This window comes from Elephantulus edwardii, unplaced genomic scaffold (assembly GCF_000299155.1).
Source record: "Elephantulus edwardii isolate Elephantulus edwardi_28Jun2011 unplaced genomic scaffold, EleEdw1.0 scaffold00170, whole genome shotgun sequence".
NCBI lineage: Eukaryota > Metazoa > Chordata > Mammalia > Macroscelidea > Macroscelididae > Elephantulus > Elephantulus edwardii.
In genome coordinates, this window is record NW_006399920.1 from 395,403 (window position 1) to 405,889 (window position 10,487).

Consider the following 10,487-nt stretch of genomic DNA (forward strand, 5'->3'; position numbering starts at 1 on the left):
GATTACCCCAGTCACTGAATGAATCCATCTCATAGAGGGTCTTCCCCTCTTGCGCTGTCCCTCCACCCTCCCAAGCACGATGTCCCTCTCCAAGGACCTGTCCCTCCTTGCAACATGCCCAAAGTGGGATTGGAGTAGAGTACTAAATATCTCATAGAGTTCAAAAAAAGTAAAGGAGTGTGTCCTGGAGGAAGTATAACCAGAGTTCAATGCAAGATACGATGTCATCCATGGTTGTAAGGATGGTGAAACTTTGTCTCACATACTTGGGGCATGTTGTCAGGAAGAGCCCATCCTTGGAAAAAAATACCATACTGGTTAATGGTCACAAAAAGAGACGAAGATCCCCAGCAGGATGGACGGACACCGTGTCTGCAACGAGTGTTCAGAGAGGGGAAAGGTAGCTCAGGATGAGGCAAGGTTCGAATCTGTTGTTCATAGGGTCTCTATGAGTTAAGTCAATTGGGTGGCATGTAACAACAACAAAAACAACTGCATTTAAAAAGAATAAAATCAGGAAATCTTCCAATATTCAATTAAGAGAATACACATCTTTGCTTTGAAAGACACCAAAAGAGCAAATTTTAAAATAAGCTATTCACTAAGGTTTATTGTATAGGTAAATTCTCTCACTGTCTTACATTTTTGCGCTTGTAATGATAGTAAGCAATCTACCATTTAACTATTGCATGCATTAACTATTTCTGGTACTAAGAAACAGTTAAGAGTTACACTGTGATGATTCAGGTCACGTGTTACCTGAGCAAGATCACTGTAACTTGGTGATTTAGCATTGTGTTGTTGTTGTTGTTATATGCTATCAAGTCACTTGCAACTCATAACGACCCTATGTACAAGAGCTCTAAGCGCCGTTCTATCCTGTGCCAACCTAGCCATCTCAAACGAACTCATTCCCACCACTCCAGTTACAGAATTGATCCGTCTCGTCAAAGGTCTTCCTCTCCTTTGCCACCCCTCCACTCTGCCAAACATGATGTCCCTCTCCAAGGACCAGTCCCCCCCTGTAACATGCCCAAAGTATGTCAGACGAAGCTTCAGAATCCTTGACTCGAAGAAGCGTTCCGGCTTCACCTTCTCCAGAACAAACCTGTTTGTTCTCCTAGCAGTCCATGGTATATTCAACACTCTTCTCCAGCACCACAGCTCAAAGGCATCAATTCTCCTTCTATCATCCCTATTCACTATCCAACTCTCTGATACATAGCACGTTACATAATGATATAAATTGACATTGAGGTAAAGATGAAATTTGGTAATTATATAAAGCTATAGCCATCCTTTCCTTTTGTGGCCTGTTGTGGCCATACTCCATTTTTTCCATAATTTGGATTTTTGCAAAATCTAGCAGGTGTAATTCATAAGATTTTGCTCTTCATTTTCCACGAGCTCAGTAATGAGATAGTTTAGCTATTTGGGCCTCTAGTAGCCTAATATTTTTAGCCTTTTCTTCAAAACTACTTTAAATATTTCTGGTAGTTTTAAAGATACACTTTATTGTTCAGTTTCATACTTTTTTCTTCTTTTACTGCAAATAAATAAGTCAACAAAAGGCTTATTTTCTCTTATATCTACATATTTTTATTTTGGAGAGTGTATTTAACAATCTCTTCTCTCTTCAAAGTAGCTTCTTCATTTTCAGAGACAATGTTTTAGGCAACTAAAATCAACTTTGATTAATCATTATGATTTGTTATCTGAACTCTAGACTTGTCATGCCATAACATTTGTATAAAGAGGAAAACTGAGGACCATATGTTTGTGCAGGTTTTTTACAAAAGAGGGAATAAAAAATTGATGTCTTAGTGGTGAAATGATTTAAACTTTTCTCCAAATATTGGAATATAAGATTAATTTCAGAGATTATCCTACTTAAATATTTTAAAGTCTAAATTTACTTATTCAATAAGAATTCATTTCTAAATGTGTGAGTAAAACATGTCCCCACCCACACTCTGTAATGAGACTTGAAATTTGTCCAGGTATGGAAATGGATATTGTGGCCAAGTTAGCAAGGCTGACACCTGGCACTTTCAGGAAAAAATAACATAATAAACTACCATGTCAAAAAGGGCATACAAGGAACAAGAACCATTTTAAAAATAAAACAGGCACAAAAAGCAATTCATGAAACCAACTATGGAAATAATTGCCTGACACTTATGAAAATAATATTTAATAGAAGGCTGAAGCTAAACTCACAAGCAAAAGAAGTTGTCTTTAAATACTATAATTGTGGCATGTGAACTCCATGTAAAACATGAACATATAACAATAAGTAATGCTTAGTTCTTTTAAAATACTGATAGCTTGTTAGGAAAATAGTAAAAAATGTCATTGTTATTCAGTATGATAAATGTTATATAGTGTTATAAATATACTAGGAGCATATAGAAGAGAGTGGATAATTTTGTAAAGTTGAAGATAAAGTAGGCTTTACTAAGGAAATAGACTGATTCTTCAAAGCTGAATAGGAGTTTCTGAGCTAATAGAAACTCTACAAAACATATAGAGAAATAAAATGTGTATTTTATTTGTTTAATTCTATTAAGAGGGAGCTCTGGTGGCCTAGAGGCAAGAAGCTGTGCTGCAATCCCAAAGGCACATGGTTCAAGGCCACCAGCTGCTCCATGGAAGGTTGGACAATCTCCTCCTGTGCGATTAACTGCCTCTGAAAACTCGCTGGAGGGTCAGCTATGGGTCAGTTCCAATTCTACGGTTAACAACAACAATTCTAATAGGAAGCGTAATGCATTTTAGGAATAAGTTTTGGATTAGACTAAAGAAGTTGATAATTTCAAATTAATCTTTAGAGTTTCTTGGTTTTCATCAAGAGTATTGTGAAAGGAACAGACACAATGTGAGATAACTAGGTCTCACTTCTACTTATTTAATAAATGGGGTAATAATATCCCCCTGTTAATAATATCCGTAAGACCTAATGTAAAGCTACAAAGTCAAGCATGTCACCCTACATGCTTCTGTCCCTATTTCTACCAATCACTGGGTCCAATGTTCATAGGAAATTGACATACACACTTTACTCATAGTTGTAGGAAATAAGTTGGGGGGTTAGTGAGGCAAAGAATAACACACTGTAAATCCAGGTTCGGTTCAGCCTAGCTAGATTAACAAGGCAAAATTCCTCAATTATTTCCCAGAGCTTCTCAGCCAACAAGTAAAAGTTTAGGTTCAGTTCAGCAACACAAATAAACCTCTGGTTTCCTCAATTAGTCTGCTATTGTTGTTAAGTACTGTCAAGTAATAGGCGATTCATAGTGACCCTATGAATGAAAGTCCTCAACACTTGTGTGACTTTCATCCTTTCTCCCGGTTCATAGGGTTCATAGGGTTTCCGGAGGCAAGCTATTTACGGAAGTGGATGCCACTCCTGCTTCCAAGCTTGTTTTAACCGGAGAGCACCACCAAACACTGTCCACAGTGGGTAACTGTTACCACATTTGACACATCAGTGTCACAGAGTTCAGATTCACAGCAACCACAAGTTACCTCTGTATGGCAAGTGGACACACCAGGACTATACAACCTAGAAGAATGTTTGGCCAACAACAATTTAAAACAGGCTTTAGGGCTGCGGATTAGAGTCACCCACCTTTGGCTTAGGAGCATTGCTTTCGGTCTACTAGGCCAACTGTTCTCTCTCTGTGTTAAGTTCCATTGAATGATAGGTGACTCATGGCGACCCTATGAATGAAAGTCCTTGACACTCACGTGCGTGACTTTCATACTTTCTCCAGGTTCATAGGGTGTCCCGGAGGAAAGCTATTTACGGATGTGGATGCCATTCCTGTTTCCAATCCATTAGTCTAGCAAACTTTATTTCAGAGTGGTTACAAGTCAGCTTTTCATTCAGTCATAAAGCACCAAAACCTTTACCTGTCGTTCCATCTCTAAGGTTCCTCTGGTTACACTTTGCCACAGTTACTTCACCGTGGTTCCACAGTCCCTTCACCCTTTCTCCACCACCACCTTTTCCACACTCTCTCTATACAGTGAGGAAAGTACTGTAGCATAACTTTTTAACAACTGTTGAAGATGTATAAGACCATGTGTCTGCAATTAAGGTAGCTGAAGACTATGGCACTAATTGGGGTTAATACTATGACTAGAAAAGCTAATTTTCAATGGTTCTGACACCACAAACCACTCTGAGGGTTTTTTAGCCACTATCTCTCTTTATCTTTTTATCACTATCTCTCTTTATCCTTTTCTTTACTATCATTTATGTTCATGGAAGTATGTCAGCCTGCTTTACTCCTTATGTCTTAATTCCCCTAGTTTAGTTAGTTTCTGATTTTCTCAGTCTTATCAAATCAGAACTCTGAGGAAAAAAAAACATGTCTTTTTCTCTAAAGAATCTTCTATTACAGTTAAACTTTGAGCATCTGCATCTATAAACATAGGCTCAATCCAGAGTAAACCATCAGGTAACAGTAATCAACACTCTCAGAATGAAATATATTCCCTTCATCTGGTTCGGTTCTGGTCAACACATCCACAGCTATCCGTGGATAGGTCCAGATGGGCATCAGCTGCAAACTCACGAGTCCACACCTCTGCCTGTGTTTAGACCAGCTGATCCCTTCATTCAAAGTTACCTCCATATGGAATAAGTCTGTACACCAGGGATCCCCAGGACTCCATGCTCCACAAACCAGATTGTTGTCATTGTTTACAATCAAGTTGGAACTGACCCTTCAGTGGGTTTTCAGAGGAAATTAATAGCATGGGAGAGAACTCCCCCTTCTTCTCTCATAGAACAGCTGGTGGATTATAACTGCATGTTTTCACGATTGCAGTGCAGTTTCTTACCACATTTTTTTTAATCATTCATTATGCTTTGTGGATAGTGGTGAAGAACAAGTCCAAACTCAGCCTGCCTCACTATTGCTATATATCTTCCATTTCTACTCATTGAGTGGACCCAGGTGGTCACCATGAGTTGAACATACATATTCACCAGATTCCTTTAATATCAAGTCATGGAAAAAGAGCTTGAATGCTTCCCACTTCACACATCAATTAGACCCCGGTGGTCATCATGAGTTAAGCATGCTGCTCAGCTTCCTTTAATATCAAGTCCTGGAGAGGGAGCTCTGATGGGCATCAGCTTTACCTTGGCTCAGTTTATTGGCAAAGTTTCTGTTTTCTTACTTGTTTTCTTTCCAGTGTAACCCACTTCAGAGTACTGGGTAAGGTTAAATCTTTTATAGGATGAGCTAAACACTCTGTACAAAATTCTACTACTATATCCATTCTTTTGAGACAAATTTTCCCTTTCTTAATACCTAATTAATACTCAACTGGCTTATATTCTTCCTCTAAATTACAACATGTCCCATAATTATAACACCCTGTAAACTGTAATAAGTTTTACAAGCTATTTTAACATTAAATTAACTAAAACCTTAATTGATTTTTCTAGATATCTTAATATTGCATGTCCCTCATATTAACTTTTATAATATATCTCAATATTATGACATAGAAAAAAATCATACATAGAATTTTAAAGAAATTCTTCATTCCCTACCCTTTGGTCTCATTCCATAAAGTAGCTTCTCAACTTTTTTTTCCATTTTAGTGGCAGCAGAAATAACCTTTTGGGTTTTCTCTCCCACTTTGTACAAAAAACAATAACAATTTTAACTCTACGTCTTTCCAAGTCCCATATTTACAAAACCAAACCATGTTTCTATGAGTCTAAAGATTCCCATCACTTCTGACACTAATTGTGCAATGAACAGATGCAATATAGGGGTGTCCAAGTCTAACATCGACTCACGTGATAAAAGGGGACTGTCACCATCAATAATATCCATAGTACCTAATGAATAGCTTTGTGGTGAGACATGCCACTCCATATGCTCCTGCACCCATTTCTATCAATCATTGGGTTCAATGCCTACTGCAAATTGACTCACAGACTTCATTCACAGTTGTGGGGTTTAATAGGGAAATATGTTAAGGAGCGTTCAAACTTTATCTCAAGCAGTTACAAGTCAGCTTATCTTTCCATTATCTAGCATGCAAAACCATTAACTGTGGCTCCATCTCCAAGGCCCCTCTGGTCACACTGTGCCACAGCTACTTTACCCTCTCTCTACCATCATCTCTTCACAGTCTTGCTACACTTACTCTACTCTCTTAAATTGGTCCCACATTTGTTTATGATTTGCAAGACCATGTGTCCACAGTTAAGGTATTTGGACACCATGCCCTCACTGGAGGGGTAATACAATGGCTAGAAAAGCCAATTTTCAAGGGTTCTGACACCACATGTATATTTGTGGGAAAAGTTCAACTTTGGGTAATGTAATAATTTAGGATACCACTATAGTTGCTGTATCTCAATTTATTTATTAATTCATTATGCATATATAAGCAGGAACTGGTATAAGTTCACTAAATTATCACTTATTTAAAGAATGGCTAGCAATATTTAAAATTTGCTTCAAAATATTATGAAAAATTTTAAACAAGGTTTATAGAAAAGAGTGAGTGTGTGTGTGTGTGTAGTGAAAGTGAATTAGGAGAAGGAATGAGTTGTTTATTGTTGATTGCCAACAAAACAGACTCATAGCTGATCCTCCAGCAAATTTGCAGAGGCTGTATTTGTATGGGAGGAGATTGTCCATTTTTCTTTTGCGGACCCACTAGTGGAGATGAACCACTTGCCTTTGGGTTGGTAGAACAACTCCTCAAACACTTGGTTACCAGAGCTCCTGGTGAGGGATGAGTATAGTGAATATTTGACATTAGAGATATGACTGAAATATCTCTAGGAGAAAATTTTTCAAGTGGCCATAAATGGTTGTCATCATTCTTATATACTGTCGATTTGGAATTGATTCATAACTGAACCCTTCGGTGAATTTTCAGAGAATACAATGCCCATCTTTCTCCCACAGATTAGTTGGCAGCACGACTCCTTATCACTAAGCCACAAATTATTTCATCATCCATTTATTGATGATCATTGGGGTTGTTTCCACTTATTGGTTATTGTGAATAGTGCAGCAATGAAATTTGGTGTATAATTTTCTGAGTGCTTGCTTTCAGTTTTAAAGTGGATAGGGCCTAAACATCATTGCTTAACATTTTGATTAATAGTACATAAATGACTTAATGAGAAGGAGAGAAACACAGAACAAAATTTCAAGTTTGCATGGAATCCAAATCTTTGCCTTGAGATGATCTTTAGACATTAAACTAAAACTATTCTTGGAAGTTTTTTAAAAATCAAACAATATCCTAAACAACCAATTGACATTGACTTGTTCTGACTCATTGCAGCTCTCCATCAGGTCTTCATCATGTTCCCAGAGAATCTACCAGTTGTTCTCCAAGAGAAAAAATGGGCAATCTGCCCCACTGCATACAACTTCCTCTCAAAAGGAAAATGAAAAAAAATTAAAATACCTTAAATTGCTACTTCGGTGGTGTAAATAAAGAGTGTTATAATTTTTATAGATGCTTGAAAGAAAATTCATTTAATACTTGAAGGTCATATAAGTCTTTGAACACACTGTGCTTTATTGAAAAGATACATTCTCAGTTAAAAAAATGAAGAGTATTATTTTTGAGTTTAAAAAGGAAGTTTTGCCCATAAGATCTGAATCAGAGCTCTTTAATTTTCTTTAAAAGAACAGAAATGGAAGATCATATGAGCAACAACAAAAGATACTAAGAAAAATGTATACATTTGGTTTTAAGTTCAGTAACCAGGAATTAATGTTAATGGTGCTTATGTAAATGTTATCTTTCCATTGCACTTCTGCTCACTGGTTATGTGTATGTCAGTGAAATAAAAAGGTACACGCATACTTGGACATATTTATAGCTATAACACTGTCATTCAGTCTTCTCTATGCTTTACCATATAGATTTGTGAGAGGAGTGAATTCTACATGAGGGTGGCAACTTCTGCCTGCTTGATTAGCAACACTGTCCCGAACAGTAATATTCATAGCAAAAAACAGAGAGCTGCTAGTTCAGACATGTCACCTCACCATGCTCCTACACCTATTTCCACTAATCACTGGGTTCAATATTCATTAATGACTCACAGACTTTACTCACAATTGTGGGACTTATTAGGGAAGTAAATTGGAGAATAGGGTCCCAAGCCAGATTAACATGAAAACGTAATTTCTCAGTTAATGAAAGTGCCAGTTCATTCAGTAGCACAAATCCAAATCATCCAGCAAGATTTGCCTCAGAGCTGTTATAATTCCTTCGATTATACCTAAAGCAAAGCATTTAACTGTGGCCAGTACAAATATAAGATGTCTCAAGTAATACATTGTGACAGCCACAGTCTGTCCACAATCTCTCCACTAGCATCATCACCAGGATCTCACTCTCTTATATTGGTACCACAGCTCTTGATCGTTTGTAAGACCATGTGTCCACAGTTAAGGTAGCTGGAGACTCTACCCTAACAGGGGATTAACACAATGGCTAGAAAAGTCAATTTAATGGTCTGGCACACCATGACCTCTTAAGATAACAAGTTAAAAGTATAAAAATTATTCTTTTTGTTAGAATGTTTTCTATTCTTTCAAGTACAGTAGTGTGACCTAGGTAATAAATATACAGAACTGCGATTTCCGGTTACACACCTATCATAAAAATCTCATTTTGTTTGGTGTTATAAAATTGAATTTAGTGATCTTATGAACAATAGATCTAAACATTGGCCTATCCTATGCCATTCTTGCTATCTCTGCTATGCTTATTCTAATTGTAGCACTATGCCAATATTTAAGATGCTTACAGCCAAATGCAATGATTCCCTTAAAACTTATGATTACTTTTTATTCAAAAAATAACCACAAATGCAGATATATAAATATGTAGAAGGAATATACTGTTGAGTTTTGGCTGTTTTGAAATTTAAAAGAATGGTCTTACAAATGGCATTCTAGAACTTTTCTTATTCAAAAGATTTAAAAATGTTTTAAAACATATACCAATTTAGATGAGTTTTGCTTTAGCAACTCCATTATTGAGAATGATAGTCTGTACTCAATTTATTCTAGTAATTATATACATACATACACACACACACACACACACACACACACACACACGCACACATTTTCATATTCTGGGAAAATTTCCCATTTTTGCTCTTGCTCTTACCAAAATCTCTGCATTGCATTTTCATCAACAACATACTTTTGAAATCTGGTTATACTTCTATACATCTCTGAATACAGAATATATTCTACATTTTAAATAAATACTTTTGCTAGTTGTCAGGTCCTCCTCAGTTTAAGCAAGCAGGGTTGTGTCATCTGCATAACGCAGATTGCTGATAGATCTTTCACCAATCTTGACCCCACATTTCTCCTCATAGAGCCCAGCCTCCTCTCGGATAATCTGTTCTGCATACAGGTTGAAAAGTTATGGAGATAGGATGGATCCCTGACGTTATGCCCTTACCAATTTTGAACCATGCAATGTTCCCTTGCTCTGTTCTGCATTATGCAGATGACACAGCCCTGCTTGCTGAAACTGAGGAGGACCTGAAGCACTTGCTGCAGAGGGTCAAGGACTGCAGCCTCCAATATGGGTTGAGGCTCAATGTCAAGAAGACAAAGATTCTCACTACTGGGCCAACTGGCAGCATCAGGATGGATGGTGAAGAGATTGAGAAAAAAAGTAGATTTCAGAAGCTATAAATTGCACGTTGTGGTTAGGTGTTGTCGAGTACAACTCAGAGCAATCCTATGAATAGCCGACACGAACCCTGCCCTACCCTGTGTCATCCTCATAGGAGGTTACATCTCTTTCTCCTGCCAAGATGCTGGTGAATTTGAACCAAGAGATACATCACCACTTTTGAGCTAGTTGCTTAGTTCCCTAATAAGGAGGCCTCAGGAACTCCCCTTTTAAAATTAAGGCATGAAAAATCAAAACGTATAATCTTAGATGAGAATCTGTTACTTTCAGGTAATTGAATATACTTTTCATATTCTAAGTTATTGACTTTCAGAAAATGTGTCCACTTTTTTACTCTACAGAAATCCATTAGCAACTAGAGACTTCTATTAAGCCATATTTAAACTGACAAGATAAAGTGACCTCTGCTGCTAGGATTAATGGATCTAGCAAAAAAATCAATGATGAAGATACACATTGCATATGTCAATTCATATTCAGTGCACCAGACAGTATTTCCTCCAGGTTTCTATGTCTGAGATGGTATTTCACTTTCTATTTTCAAATGAACCACAGAATTTATATTTTAAAAGTACAAATTGACAAAAGTACTAGTTTGAATTAAATTTTTATGTATTTCAATACTAAATTTAAAAGCTTTTAAAAATTCAGCATTTTGGGGAAGGAAATTGGATGGCATGTCTTTGTAAAGTTCCTCATTCGACATTGGAGGGAAGCTCTAAAAGTATTGACCTGTATGTGTGTGTGTGTGTGTGTGT

General features: G+C 37.0%; 1 pseudogene; it reads left to right on the forward strand.

The window, feature by feature from the left end:
* Positions 1-10,487, forward strand: part of LOC102849541 — a 68,940-nt pseudogene that overhangs the window by 46,618 nt on the left and 11,835 nt on the right.